The 16555-nt window shown below is 36.1% G+C and overlaps 1 protein-coding gene and 1 non-coding gene across 2 annotated transcripts in view; one reads left to right on the forward strand and one right to left on the reverse strand.

Annotated features, from left to right (window-relative positions):
- Positions 1 to 942: 942 nt before the first annotated feature.
- trnav-cac (transfer RNA valine (anticodon CAC)) lies at positions 943 to 1015 on the reverse strand. The gene has a single exon. It is a non-coding gene; the product is annotated as a tRNA-Val (tRNA).
- A 1776-nt stretch (positions 1016 to 2791) lies between these two features.
- LOC115124259 (KN motif and ankyrin repeat domain-containing protein 4-like) overlaps positions 2792 to 16555 on the forward strand; it is a 39262-nt gene continuing 25498 nt past the window's right edge. Inside the window, exon 1 of the mRNA XM_065005927.1 lies at positions 2792 to 2987. The gene's annotated coding sequence lies outside the window, so the exon portion shown is untranslated. The remainder of the gene's footprint in view (positions 2988 to 16555) is intronic.

Raw genomic sequence — 16555 nt, forward strand, 5'->3', positions numbered from 1 at the left:
CGCTATAGTAACTGTTTGGATAGTGCAATACATTACTACACCGACAGGTAATCCTTTTGTGGATGTGGATTCTAGTAAGATAAGTTGTGATTGGTCCTTCTTGCTGAAAGAGGCCAGCTCAGTTTGAGGTCTATGAACTCTCGATCAAGAGGAGAGCAGCACAGAGGACTATACTAATACTGCCAATAGGAACCAATAACCACACTGACCTACAGTAGCATAGAGGACTATACTAATACTGCCAATAGGAACCAATAACCACACTGACCTACAGTAGCATAGAGGACTATACTAATACTGCCAATAGGAGGACTATACTAATACTGCCAATAGGAACCAATAACCACACTGACCTACAGTAGCATAGAAGACTATACTAATACTGCCAATAGGAACCAATAACCACACTGACCTACAGTAGCATAGAGGACTATACTAATACTGCCAATAGGAACCAATAACCACACTGACCTACAGTAGCATAGAAGACTATACTAATACTGCCAATAGGAGGACTATACTAATACTGCCAATAGGAACCAATAACCACACTGACCTACAGTAGCATAGAAGACTATACTAATACTGCCAATAGGAACCAATAACCACACTGACCTACAGTAGCACAGAGTTACATAATGCATTAAATTCATGTATACTGTAGTCCAGATTTATGATTTACAAATACCCAGCACGGATACCATCATATAGTCACTGTGGGGACGCTGTAGTCTATGCACTCATTGATGAAAGCCTGTGACTAATGTGGTAAACTAGCCTAGCCTCTGATTCATCGGAACCACTTCCATATTATCATTGCATTGCTGCTGTTTTTTATTTAAGGAAATGATCAAGCCTGTTCTATTTATGTAGCCTATACGGTAGTCCTATTAATTTGTTAGTTTATTTTCAGTTATCGACTCTGTCAATTTTGTTAAAATGTGTTTCCGCCCGGTCTCGAACCGGGGACCTTTCGCGTGTGAGGCGAACGTGATAACCACTACACTACGGAAACCTTGAAAACTATTACTTGCAGTTTGCCATCACTGTCAACACCACTGGCACAGTCCTAAGGATTGTGTATCACTTCCAATAGAGAAATGTTTATGGAGTGAATTCAGTCATACTTAGATTAACATATTTCTTACTTAGATAAACATGTTTTTCTACTTAGATATTTTCAGTTATGCAAATTACGCAACACTACATGCAACAAAATCTCCTGGGTTTGGAAAGTTACAACAAAATCTCAAAGTAAAACTTTAACTTAAAGCCTCCGTTATAAAAGGGCCATACATGTTTAAAATACTTTATACAGTATTATACCTGCAAGCTGCTCCGTCACCAATATCAAATATGCACGTAATAAAAGCACCAATTGGAGCTCTCCTAAACCTAACCATTATGTGATGATCACCTTTCACCACTAGAGGGCATTCTTGACAAATTAACAATATAAGCAATGGGGAAAGTTGACATGGAACAGATTAGATTTTTTTTTTTTTATTGTCACAGCTAAACGTTTTTTTTTTATTGTCACAGCTAAATGTATTGTTTTACAGGGTACGGCACCCCTAGATGAAATTAGGGTTAAGTGGCTTGCTCAAGTGTTGACAAAAAAACGTTTTTAATTTATTTTTTACCTTGTCTGTTTGGGTATTTGAACGAGAGACTTTTTGGTTACTGGCCCAACGCTCTAACCGCTAAGCTAACTACCTGCAGGCCAAAATACAGTGCATGTCCCAAAGATGTAGAACAAGGAGTTATACAGGTAGAAACAAACATCTACAGGATTTGCAGTCTTAGTACTAATCAAGAGAGAGTGATCTTCAACTAGCCTACATTCACATGTTTTAAATGTATGCCTTTCCTTACCACAGTAAAGTAACGCTAACTCTTCCCTTTATACTGTCGCTGCCCAGACCTGCAGGGGCGGAATGGGACCAAAAATCCTTCTGGGCATTTTTAACACAACGTCCCATTTTTTTCCTTGAGGCTCACCATTATTAGCCACATAATGATCATTTTGCACAAAACTGTAATTTAGACTGGTCCCCTGGGCTAAAATGGACCAGCCCATCTGGAATTTGCACAAACTGTCCTATGGCCAGTCCATTTCTGCAGACCAGCTATGGCAGCTCAGAGTTTTCTGTTGTGTACGCTGCAGTATGTAGTCATTCTTTTGTAGTCACGCTTTAGTCCAGTGTTTGTTTTTTTTGCCTGCAGAGTTAAACAATAATCCCTTTCGGAGTCAGATGTCTGCGTGTGTAATGGAAAAGGAGCCTTTCTTTGCTAATTCCTTTTCTATCCGTGTTAGGAACACGGTGAAAGTGAAATGCCGTGGTTAATGCAGAATATTATTTTGACTATGTCAATAAGGTTTTTTGTTAGTTTGAACAAACTTGTTTAAGTACAGTATTTCTGTTTTGAGATTGGTCATTTGTTTTTTTCAGTTTTCCTCTATTGCTGGGAGGACTATATTTCTCTTGGCCTGGGTAGATGAAGTGCCATTAGGCGAGTTAAAATAGAAGTGTGCTTGTTTGTAGGAGACACACATTACTGACTACCTAGGGGAGTTTATTTTGAAAACTCACATCCAACAGCACGGGTCTCCATTGAGCTGCTGTCCACTGCTTTGAGTGAGGGACCCCACCTGCAAGCTCCTATTGGTCGATATCTAATAACGTGGGTGTGGCTGTTCAGTGTGAGCCCCCAACCGCAGTCTATTTGGACGGAGGGAGAAAGGCATGCTCTGAAACCCATCCCCACAACAACAGTACAGCCTGTGCTATGAGAGGATTCTAAATTTGCCAAGCAGCTCAGGCATCCCATTCTCCGTGTTGGTACCTCCCTCTAGGAGACAGACTGACAGACAAGCTGGGCTGAGAGAAGCGACTGGAGAAGTACTGGAACTCAGACTGGAGTGGACACTCTGACATCAGGTTACAGTAGAACACTCTGAACAAGCCGGGGCAGAGTTGGTAAAGGTAAAGTTGGACACTGTTGTTTCTTCCAGTTCTGTGCTGCTTGCTTTTATTATAATAATTCACAAGGTGGATACTACTTGTAGGTGCTATATGTTTCAGAATATATGTATGTTGTCCTTAATTGTCTTGAATTAAACATGGGTCATTTTAAACTTAGAATTTAAATAACAAGTAGATAGCAAAGGGGGTATTCGGTTGTCCGAGAATCAGGTATACAGGTTGGACTTGGAGCCCTTACAGTTATTCATCGGACTGTCTGACAGACAGTCGACTTTTAGAGGTCAGATGTCTACCACACCCCTCACTCACTCACACACACACACACACAAACTCTCTCTCTCTCACACACAAACTCTCTCTCTCTCTCTCTCTCTCTCTCTCTCTCTCTCTCTCTCACACACACAAACTCTCTCTCTCTCACACACACACACACACACACACACACACACACACACACACACACACACACACACACACTTAAAATACCATGTTGTTTTCCTTCCTTGCGTGAAAGACCCACTGGCAGCTGTTTCATCCTATTGGCTTTAGCACTATGTCCTGCTGCACATGGAGAGGAGACCCTGTTGTTGATATTTTAGTTGATTTATTTGACCATTTTGAACACAATACAACCACACGTGGATACAGAACAATGGCATTAAATTCATTGAGGATGACACAAAAAAAGTTTTAAAACGTATTTCCATTGGGGATATATACACATATCAATCAAAATACATCTCAAATACAATAGGGAGGAAACTGTTAAAAGAAAAAAATGATTACCAAGTGACAGTAAGTTAATTGAAGCAATTATACTTTATTTTAGGCTGTGCAGTTTTAAAGCATTTTGCCCATAAACCATTTCTTAAGGTATGGATTTGATATGGTTTGGTGTGGATTTGATATGGATGGGATAGATATATGGTTTGGTATGGATGGGATAGATATATGGTTTGGTATGGATGGGATAGATATATGGTTTGGTATGGATGGTATAGATATATGGTTTGGTATGGATGGGATAGATATTATAGGGTTTGGTATGGGGGGATGGGATAGATATATGGTTTGGTATGGATGGGATAGATGTTATATGGTTTGGTATGGAGGGGATAGATATATGGTTTGGTATGGAGGGGATAGATATATGGTTTGGTATGGAGGGGATAGATATATGGTTTGGTATGGATGGGATAGATATATGGTTTGGTATGGAGGGGATAGATGTTATATGGTTTGGTAGGGAGGGGATAGATATATGGTTTGGTATGGAGGGGATAGATGTTATATGGTTTGGTATGGAGGGGATAGATATATGGTTTGGTATGGATGGGATAGATATATGGTTTGGTATGGATGGGATAGATATATGGTTTGGTATGGATGGGATAGATGTTATATGGTTTGGTATGGATGGGATAGATATATGGTTTGGTATGGAGGGGATAGATATATGGTTTGGTATGGATGGGATAGATGTTATATGGTTTGGTATGGAGGGGATAGATATATGGTTTGGTATGGATGGGATAGATATATGGTTTGGTATGGAGGGGATAGATATATGGTTTGGTATGGATGGGATATATATATGTTTTGGTATGGAGGGGATAGATATATGGTTTGGTATGGATGGGATAGATATATGGTTTGGTATGGAGGGGATAGATATATGGTTTGGTATGGAGGGGATAGATATATGGTTTGGTATGGAGGGGATAGATATATGGTTTGGTATGGAGGGGATAGATATATGGTTTGGTATGGATGGGATAGATATATGGTTTGGTACGGATTTGATATGGTTTGGTAAGGATAAGATATGGTTTGGTATGGGTTTGGTATGGATTTTATATGGTTTGGTATAGATGGGATACATTTGATAATGTTTGGTACAGATTTCATATGGTTTGGTACGGATTTGATATGGTTTGGTATGGTATGGGTTTGGTATGGATTTGATATGGTTTGGTATAGATGGGATACATTTGATATGGTTTGGTACAGATTTCATATGGTTTGGTACGGATTTCATATGGTTTGGTATGGATTTGATATGGTTTGGTATGGTATGGGTTTGGTATGGATTTGATATGGTTTGGTATGGATTTGATATGGTTTGGTATGGATTTGATATGGTTTGGTATGGTATGGGTTTGGTACGGATTTCATATGGTTTGGTATGGATTTGATATGGTTTGGTATGGTATGGGTTTGGTACGGATTTCATATGGTTTGGTATGGATTTGATATGGTTTGGTACGGATTTCAGATGGTTTGGTACGGATTTGATATGGTTTGCTATGGATTTGATATGGTTTGGTTTGGTATGGATTTGATATGGTTTGGTATGGATTTTATATGGTTTGGTATAGATGGGATACATTTTATATTGTTTGGTACAGATTTCATATGGTTTGGTATGGGTTTGATATGGTTTGGTATGGATTTGATATGGTTTGGTATGGATTTTATATGGTTTGTTATAGATGGGATACATTTGATATGGTTTGGTACAGATTTCATATGGTTTGGTACGGATTTCATATGGTTTGGTATGGATTTGATATGGTTTGGTATGGATTTTATATGGTTTGTTATAGATGGGATACATTTGATATGGTTTGGTACAGATTTCATATGGTTTGGTATGGATTTGATATGGTTTGGTACGGATTTCATATGGTTTGGTAACGGATTTCATATGGTTTGGTACGGATTTCATATGGTTTGGTATGGATTTGATATGGTTTGGTATGGATTTCATATGGTTTGGTACGGATTTCATATGGTTTGATATGGTTTGGTATGGACTTAATATGGTTTGGTATGGATTTCATATGGTTTGGTATGGATTTCATATGGTTTGGTACAGATTTCATATGGTTTGGTATGGGTTTGATATGGATTTGATATGGTTTGGTATGGATTTCATATGGTTTGGTACGGATTTCATATGGTTTGGTATGGGTTTGGTATGGGTTTGATATGGTTTGGTATGGATTTCATATGGATTTGATATGGTTTGGTATGGATTTCATATGGATTTGATATGGTTTGGTATGGATTTCATATGGTTTGGTACGGATTTCATATGGTTTGATATGGTTTGGTATGGACTTAATATGGTTTGGTATGGATTTCATATGGTTTGGTATGGGTTTGGTATGGGTTTGATATGGTTTGGTATGGATTTCATATGGATATGATATGGTTTGGTATGGATTTCATATGGATTTGATATGGTTTGGTATGGATTTCATATGGTTTGGTACGGATTTCATATGGTTTGATATGGTTTGGTATGGACTTAATATGGTTTGGTATGGATTTCATATGGTTTGGTATGGATTTCATATGGTTTGGTACGGATTTCATATGGTTTGGTATGGGTTTGGTAATGGTTTGGTATGGATTTCATATGGATTTGATATGGTTTGGTATGGATTTTATATGGATTTGATATGGTTTGGTATGGATTTCATATGGTTTTGGATTTGATATAGTTTAGTATATCTTCTCATTCTAATGTAAAACCAAGAGGGCAGCATCATCCACATACATGAACAGGCAGAGTCCATGAACAGGCAGAGTCCATGAACAGGCAGAGTCCATGAACAGGCAGAGTCCATGAACAGGAAGAGTCCATGAACAGGCAGAGTCCATGAACAGGCAGAGTCCATGAACAGGCAGAGTCCATGAACAGGCAGAGTCCATGAACAGGCAGAGTCCATGAACAGGCAGAGTCCATGAACAGGAAGAGTCCATGAACAGGAAGAGTCCATGAACAGGCAGAGTCCATGAACAGGCAGAGTCCATGAACAGGCAGAGTCCATGAACAGGCAGAGTCCATGAACAGGCAGAGTCCATGAACAGGCAGAGTCCATGAACAGGAAGAGTCCATGAACAGGAAGAGTCCATGAACAGGAAGAGTCCATGTCAAAAGCAAAGGTCTCAAAATGTTGAAGAGATAGCAAAATGATCTAAATTCTCTAGAACAGTGTCACCATACATTATAGGTGTTAATACAAATAGATCTGGGACCAGGCTAACTGGTGTTCTAGAACAAAAATCTAAACAATGTGTCTGTGTCCCCATTATGGATCTAAAACCAGAAACTAAAATGGTGGCCTTAGTGTTCTAGAACTTATCATAAACCAGCAACTAAAATGGTGGCTTAGTGTTCTAGAACATATCATAAACCAGCAACTAAAATGGTGGCTTAGTGTTCTAGAACATATCATAAACCAGCAACTAAAATAGTGGCTTAGTGTTCTAGAACATATCATAAACCAGCAACTAAAATAGTGGCTTAGTGTTCTAGAACATATCATAAACCAGCAACTAAAATAGTGGCTTAGTGTTCTAGAACATATCATAAACCAGAAACTAAAATGGTGGCTTAGTGTTCTAGAACATATCATAAACCATCAACTAAAATGGTGGCTTAGTGTTCTAGAACATATCATAAACCAGAAACTAAAATGGTGGCCTTGGTGCTCTAGAACATATCATCTTAGGGAGGCGACCGTTTTAACAGTGTCGTGAGTTCAAATTTAATGTGCGGTTTTTAGTCAAGAATGCTGTGGCTGGAGATTTTTGGTTTGTAACGATGTGAGGAGAAACCAATGCATTTATACACAGGACAGAGCAGTGGTGGGAACAGGAAGAGAAACAAAGCCCTCAAATTGGCCCCAAAATGGCCATTGAAAAATATTGAGACTTCTTTCTTCGAATACCTTTAAAATGGGGAAAAAACTGTAAGGGCCATACACACCAAGGACGATAACTATAGCGATAAATTATACATACTGTAACTATAAACATTGACGAGCATCCACACCAGCGGACAGTTTATTGTTCTGCAGTAGGGGAGAGTGGGGTAAGTTAGGCCAAAGGGGTAATTTGAGCCACCCTTGTCTCTAGACAAAAAAAAAAACGTATTTTCATCAAGTCAAATGAATATATCTTGTCTAAATGTTTGCCTTGGGGTAAGTTGAGCCAATGGTCATGGGGTAAGTTGAGCCAATGGCCATGGATGTGAGGTAACAACAGGGCCTGGCCTATGTTAAGTGTTTACGTTTATTTTTAAAGTACAAAGACAGTTAAAGTCATGTCTGTAGCTATAACACTAGAGTTAAAGTCATGTCTGTAGCTATAACACAATAGTTAAAGTCATGTCTGTAGCTATAACACCATAGTTAAAGTCATGTCTGTAGCTATAACACTAGAGTTAAAGTCATGTCTGTAGCTATAACACAATAGTTAAAGTCATGTCTGTAGCTATAACACTAGAGTTAAAGTCATGTCTGTAGCTATAACACTAGAGTTAAAGTCATGTCTGTAGCTATAACACTAGAGTTAAAGTCATGTCTGTAGCTATAACACTAGAGTTAAAGTCATGTCTGTAGCTATAACACAATAGTTAAAGTCATGTCTGTAGCTATAACACTAGAGTTAAAGTCATGTCTGTAGCTATAACACAATAGTTAAAGTCATGTCTGTAGCTATAACACCATAGTTAAAGTCATGTCTGTAGCTATAACACCATAGTTAAAGTCATGTCTGTAGCTATAACACTAGAGTTAAAGTCATGTCTGTAGCTATAACACAATAGTTAAAGTCATGTCTGTAGCTATAACACTAGAGTTAAAGTCATGTCTGTAGCTATACACCATAGTTAAAGTCATGTCTGTAGCTATAACACCATAGTTAAAGTCATGTCTGTAGCTATAACACCATAGTTAAAGTCATGTCTGTAGCTATAACACCATAGTTAAAGTCATGTCTGTAGCTATAACACCATAGTTAAAGTCATGTCTGTAGCTATAACACCATAGTTAAAGTCATGTCTGTAGCTATAACACTAGAGTTAAAGTCATGTCTGTAGCTATAACACAATAGTTAAAGTCATGTCTGTAGCTATAACACCATAGTTAAAGTCATGTCTGTAGCTATAACACCATAGTTAAAGTCATGTCTGTAGCTATAACACCATAGTTAAAGTCATGTCTGTAGCTATAACACAATAGTTAAAGTCATGTCTGTAGCTATAACACTAGAGTTAAAGTCATGTCTGTAGCTATAACACAATAGTTAAAGTCATGTCTGTAGCTATAACACCATAGTTAAAGTCATGTCTGTAGCTATAACACCATAGTTAAAGTCATGTCTGTAGCTATACACCATAGTTAAAGTCATGTCTGTAGCTATACACCATAGTTAAAGTCATGTCTGTAGCTATAACACCATAGTTAAAGTCATGTCTGTAGCTATAACACCATAGTTAAAGTCATGTCTGTAGCTATAACACCATAGTTAAAGTCATGTCTGTAGCTATAACACCATAGTTAAAGTCATGTCTGTAGCTATAACACCATAGTTAAAGTCATGTCTGTAGCTATAACACCATAGTTAAAGTCATGTCTGCTATAAGCTATATACACCATAGTTAAAGTCATGTCTGTAGCTATACACCATAGTTAAAGTCATGTCTGTAGCTATAACACAATAGTTAAAGTCATGTCTGTAGCTATAACACCATAGTTAAAGTCATGTCTGTAGCTATAACACCATAGTTAAAGTCATGTCTGTAGCTATAACACTAGAGTTAAAGTCATGTCTGTAGCTATAACACAATAGTTAAAGTCATGTCTGTAGCTATAGCACTAGAGTTAAAGTCATGTCTGTAGCTATAACACAATAGTTAAAGTCATGTCTGTAGCTATAACACTAGAGTTAAAGTCATGTCTGTAGCTATAACACAATAGTTAAAGTCATGTCTGTAGCTATAACACCATAGTTAAAGTCATGTCTGTAGCTATAACACAATAGTTAAAGTCATGTCTGTAGCTATAACACAATAGTTAAAGTCATGTCTGTAGCTATAACACCATAGTTAAAGTCATGTCTGTAGCTATAACACCATAGTTAAAGTCATGTCTGTAGCTATACACCATAGTTAAAGTCATGTCTGTAGCTATACACCATAGTTAAAGTCATGTCTGTAGCTATAACACCATAGTTAAAGTCATGTCTGTAGCTATAACACTAGAGTTAAAGTCATGTCTGTAGCTATAACACCATAGTTAAAGTCATGTCTGTAGCTATAACACTAGAGTTAAAGTCATGTCTGTAGCTATAACACAATAGTTAAAGTCATGTCTGTAGCTATAACACTAGAGTTAAAGTCATGTCTGTAGCTATAACACTAGAGTTAAAGTCATGTCTGTAGCTATAACACAATAGTTAAAGTCATGTCTGTAGCTATAACACTAGAGTTAAAGTCATGTCTGTAGCTATAACACAATAGTTAAAGTCATGTCTGTAGCTATAACACCATAGTTAAAGTCATGTCTGTAGCTATAACACTAGAGTTAAAGTCATGTCTGTAGCTATAACACAATAGTTAAAGTCATGTCTGTAGCTATAACACTAGAGTTAAAGTCATGTCTGTAGCTATAACACAATAGTTAAAGTCATGTCTGTAGCTATAACACTAGAGTTAAAGTCATGTCTGTAGCTATAACACAATAGTTAAAGTCATGTCTGTAGCTATAACACCATAGTTAAAGTCATGTCTGTAGCTATAACACCATAGTTAAAGTCATGTCTGTAGCTATAACACCATAGTTAAAGTCATGTCTGTAGCTATAACACCATAGTTAAAGTCATGTCTGTAGCTATAACACCATAGTTAAAGTCATGTCTGTAGCTATAACACTAGAGTTAAAGTCATGTCTGTAGCTATAACACAATAGTTAAAGTCATGTCTGTAGCTATAACACCATAGTTAAAGTCATGTCTGTAGCTATAACACCATAGTTAAAGTCATGTCTGTAGCTATAACACCATAGTTAAAGTCATGTCTGTAGCTATAACACCATAGTTAAAGTCATGTCTGTAGCTATAACACCATAGTTAAAGTCATGTCTGTAGCTATAACACATAGTTAAAGTCATGTCTGTAGCTATAACACCATAGTTAAAGTCATGTCTGTAGCTATAACACCATAGTTAAAGTTAAAGTCATGTCTGTAGCTATAACACCATAGTTAAAGTCATGTCTGTAGCTATAACACCATAGTTAAAGTCATGTCTGTAGCTATAACACCATAGTTAAAGTCATGTCTGTAGCTATAACACCATAGTTAAAGTCATGTCTGTAGCTATAACACCATAGTTAAAGTCATGTCTGTAGCTATAACACCATAGTTAAAGTCATGTCTGTAGCTATAACACCATAGTTAAAGTCATGTCTGTAGCTATAACACCATAGTTAAAGTCATGTCTGTAGCTATAACACCATAGTTAAAGTCATGTCTGTAGCTATAACACCATAGTTAAAGTCATGTCTGTAGCTATAACACCATAGTTAAAGTCATGTCTGTAGCTATAACACCATAGTTAAAGTCATGTCTGTAGCTATAACACCATAGTTAAAGTCATGTCTGTAGCTATAACACCATAGTTAAAGTCATGTCTGTAGCTATAACACTATAACATAGTTAAAGTCATGTCTGTAGCTATAACACAATAGTTAAAGTCATGTCTGTCATGCTATAACACTAGAGTTAAAGTCATGTCTGTAGCTATAACACAATAGTTAAAGTCATGTCTGTAGCTATAACACCATAGTTAAAGTCATGTCTGTAGCTATAACACTAGAGTTAAAGTCATGTCTGTAGCTATAACACCATAGTTAAAGTCATGTCTGTAGCTATAACACCATAGTTAAAGTCATGTCTGTAGCTATAACACCATAGTTAAAGTCATGTCTGTTAAAGCTATAACACCATAGTTAAAGTCATGTCTGTAGCTATACACCATAGTTAAAGTCATGTCTGTAGCTATAACACCATAGTTAAAGTCATGTCTGTAGCTATAACACCATAGTTAAAGTCATGTCTGTAGCTATAACACCATAGTTAAAGTCATGTCTGTAGCTATAACACCATAAAGTCAGTTAAAGTCATGTCTGTAGCTATAACACCATAGTTAAAGTCATGTCTGTAGCTATAACACCATAGTTAAAGTCATGTCTGTAGCTATACACCATAGTTAAAGTCATGTCTGTAGCTATACACCATAGTTAAAGTCATGTCTGTAGCTATAACACAATAGTTAAAGTCATGTCTGTAGCTATAACACCATAGTTAAAGTCATGTCTGTAGCTATAACACCATAGTTAAAGTCATGTCTGTAGCTATAACACTAGAGGTAAAGTCATGTCTGTAGCTATAACACAATAGTTAAAGTCATGTCTGTAGCTATAACACTAGAGTTAAAGTCATGTCTGTAGCTATAACACAATAGTTAAAGTCATGTCTGTAGCTATAACACTAGAGTTAAAGTCATGTCTGTAGCTATAACACAATAGTTAAAGTCATGTCTGTAGCTATAACACCATAGTTAAAGTCATGTCTGTAGCTATAACACAATAGTTAAAGTCATGTCTGTAGCTATAACACTAGAGTTAAAGTCATGTCTGTAGCTATAACACAATAGTTAAAGTCATGTCTGTAGCTATAACACCATATAGTTAAAGTCATGTCTGTAGCTATAACACCATAGTTAAAGTCATGTCTGTAGCTATAACACCATAGTTAAAGTCATGTCTGTAGCTATAACACCATAGTTAAAGTCATGTCTGTAGCTATAACACCATAGTTAAAGTCATGTCTGTAGCTATAACACCATAGTTAAAGTCATGTCTGTAGCTATAACACTAGAGTTAAAGTCATGTCTGTAGCTATAACACAATAGTTAAAGTCATGTCTGTAGCTATAACACCATAGTTAAAGTCATGTCTGTAGCTATAACACCATAGTTAAAGTCATGTCTGTAGCTATAACACCATAGTTAAAGTCATGTCTGTAGCTATACACCATAGTTAAAGTCATGTCTGTAGCTATACACCATAGTTAAAGTCATGTCTGTAGCTATAACACCATAGTTAAAGTCATGTCTGTAGCTATAACACCATAGTTAAAGTCATGTCTGTAGCTATAACACCATAGTTAAAGTCATGTCTGTAGCTATAACACCATAGTTAAAGTCATGTCTGTAGCTATAACACCATAGTTAAAGTCATGTCTGTAGCTATAACACCATAGTTAAAGTCATGTCTGTAGCTATACACCATAGTTAAAGTCATGTCTGTAGCTATACACCATAGTTAAAGTCATGTCTGTAGCTATAACACCATAGTTAAAGTCATGTCTGTAGCTATAACACCATAGTTAAAGTCATGTCTGTAGCTATAACACCATAGTTAAAGTCATGTCTGTAGCTATAACACCATAGTTAAAGTCATGTCTGTAGCTATAACACCATAGTTAAAGTCATGTCTGTAGCTATACACCATAGTTAAAGTCATGTCTGTAGCTATACACCATAGTTAAAGTCATGTCTGTAGCTATACACCATAGTTAAAGTCATGTCTGTAGCTATACACCATAGTTAAAGTCATGTCTGTAGCTATAACACCATAGTTAAAGTCATGTCTGTAGCTATAACACCATAGTTAAAGTCATGTCTGTAGCTATAACACCATAGTTAAAGTCATGTCTGTAGCTATAACACCATAGTTAAAGTCATGTTGCACCTTTGTCACTTGTCGTGTCATGCCATTGTTATGAACATTCTCAATCCACCCTCTGCCGGCGGCGCCATAGCGGTGCCCTAAAGTGGTGATAAACCCAGTCCTTCTAGCTAATGTTATACTCATCTAAAGTCAATCTGGCCACATCGTGATGATGTCCTACTAATTATTTGCCTCATTTTGAAATGTCATTGTATTGCCAAGCCACAATAATGCACTTCTGATGAAATCTTCATCAGCGCTCATTTACAATGCATTGAGTAGAATGCTCAGTCGGGCATCAGTCCAAAACAATATTGTGAAAAAACATGAAACCCATGAATACACCACAGTTAAAGTTATTATGTAGCTATGCACCATAGTTAAAGTTTCTAATTAGCTATGCACCAGAGTTAAAGTTCTTATGTAGCTATGCACCAGAGTTAAAGTTCTTATGTAGCTATGCACCATAGTTAAAGTTCTTATGTAGCTATGCACCAGAGTTAAAGTTCTTATGTAGCTATGCACCAGAGTTAAAGTTATTATGTAGCTATGCACCATAGTTAAAGTTATTATGTAGCTATGCACCATAGTTAAAGTTTCTAATTAGCTATGCACCACAGATAAAGTTTCTAATTAGCTATGCACCATAGTTAAAGTTATTATGTAGCTATGCACCATAGTTAAAGTTTCTAATTAGCTATGCACCACAGATAAAGTTTCTAATTAGCTATGCACCATAGTTAGTTTCTAATTAGCTATGCACCATAGTTCGTTTCTAATTAGCTATGCACCACAGTTAAAGTTTCTAATTAGCTATGCGCCACAGTTAAAGTTTCTAATTAGCTATACACCACAGTTAAAGTTTCTAATTAGCTATACACCACAGTTAAAGTTTCTAATTAGCTATGCACCACAGTTAAAGTTTCTAATTAGCTATACACCACAGTTAAAGTTTCTAATTAGCTATACACCACAGCTATACACCACAGTTAAAGTTTCTAATTAGCTATACACCACAGTTAAAGTTTCTAATTAGCTATACACCACAGTTAAAGTTTCTAATTAGCTATACACCACAGTTAAAGTTTCTAATTAGCTATACACCACAGTTAAAGTTTCTAATTAGCTATACACCACAGTTAAAGTTTCTAATTAGCTATACACCACAGTTAAAGTTTCTAATTAGCTATGCACCACAGTTAATGTTTCTAATTAGCTATGCACCACAGTTAAAGTTTCTAATTAGCTATGCACCACAGTTAAAGTTTCTAATTAGCTATGCACCACAGTTAAAGTTTCTAATTAGCTATACACCACAGTTAGTTTCTAATTAGCTATACACCACAGTTAAAGTTTCTAATTAGCTATACACCACAGTTAAAGTTTCTAATTAGCTATGCACCACAGTTAAAGTTATTATGTAGCTATGCACCACAGTTAAAGTTTCTAATTAGCTATGCACCACAGATAAAGTTTCTAATTAGCTATACACCATAGTTAAAGTTATTATGTAGCTATGCACCACAGTTAAAGTTTCTAATTAGCTATGCATCATAGTTAGTTTCTAATTAGCTATGCACCATAGTTAGTTTCTAATTAGCTATGCACCATAGTTAGTTTCTAATTAGCTATGCACCACAGTTAAAGTTTCTAATTAGCTATGCACCACAGTTAAAGTTTCTAATTAGCTATACACCACAGTTAAAGTTTCTAATTAGCTATGCACCACAGTTAAAGTTTCTAATTAGATATACACCACAGTTAAAGTTTCTAATTAGCTATACACCACAGTTAAAGTTTCTAATTAGCTATGCACCATAGTTAGTTTCTAATTAGCTATGCACCACAGTTAAAGTTTCTAATTAGCTATGCACCACAGTTAAAGTTTCTAATTAGCTATACACCACAGTTAAAGTTTCTAATTAGCTATGCACCACAGTTAAAGTTTCTAATTAGATATACACCACAGTTAAAGTTTCTAATTAGCTATACACCACAGTTAAAGTTTCTAATTAGCTATGCACCACAGTTAAAGTTTCTAATTAGCTATACACCACAGTTAAAGTTTCTAATTAGCTATGCACCACAGTTAAAGTTTCTAATTAGCTATGCACCACAGTTAAAGTTTCTAATTAGCTATACACCACAGTTAAAGTTTCTAATTAGCTATACACCACAGTTAAAGTTTCTAATTAGCTATACACCACAGTTAAAGTTTCTAATTAGCTATACACCACAGTTAAAGTTTCTAATTAGCTATACACCACAGTTAAAGTTTCTAATTAGCTATACACCACAGTTAAAGTTTCTAATTAGCTATGCACCACAGTTAAAGTTTCTAATTAGCTATACACCACAGTTAAAGTTTATAATTAGCTATGCACCACAGTTAAAGTTTCTAATTAGCTATGCACCACAGTTAAAGTTTCTAATTAGCTATACACCACAGTTAAAGTTTCTAATTAGCTATACACCACAGTTAAAGTTTCTAATTAGCTATACACCACAGTTAAAGTTTCTAATTAACTATACACTACAGTTAAAGTTTTTAATTAGCTATACACCACAGTTAAAGTTTCTAATTAGCTATACACCACAGTTAAAGTTTCTAATTAGCTATACACCACAGTTAAAGTTTCTAATTAGCTATACACCACAGTTAAAGTTTCTAATTAGCTATGCACCACAGTTAATGTTTCTAATTAGCTATGCACCACAGTTAAAGTTTCTAATTAGCTATGCACCACAGTTAAAGTTTCTAATTAGCTATGCACCACAGTTAAAGTTTCTAATTAGCTATACACCACAGTTAGTTTCTAATTAGCTATACACCACAGTTAAAGTTTCTAATTAGCTATACACCACAGTTAAAGTTTCTAATTAGCTATGCACCACAGTTAAAGTTATTATGTAGCTATGCACCACAGTTAAAGTTTCTAATTAGCTATGCACCACAGATAAAGTTTCTAATTAGCTATACA

This window comes from Oncorhynchus nerka, linkage group LG20 (genome assembly GCF_034236695.1).
Source record: "Oncorhynchus nerka isolate Pitt River linkage group LG20, Oner_Uvic_2.0, whole genome shotgun sequence".
Classification (NCBI taxonomy): domain Eukaryota; kingdom Metazoa; phylum Chordata; class Actinopteri; order Salmoniformes; family Salmonidae; genus Oncorhynchus; species Oncorhynchus nerka.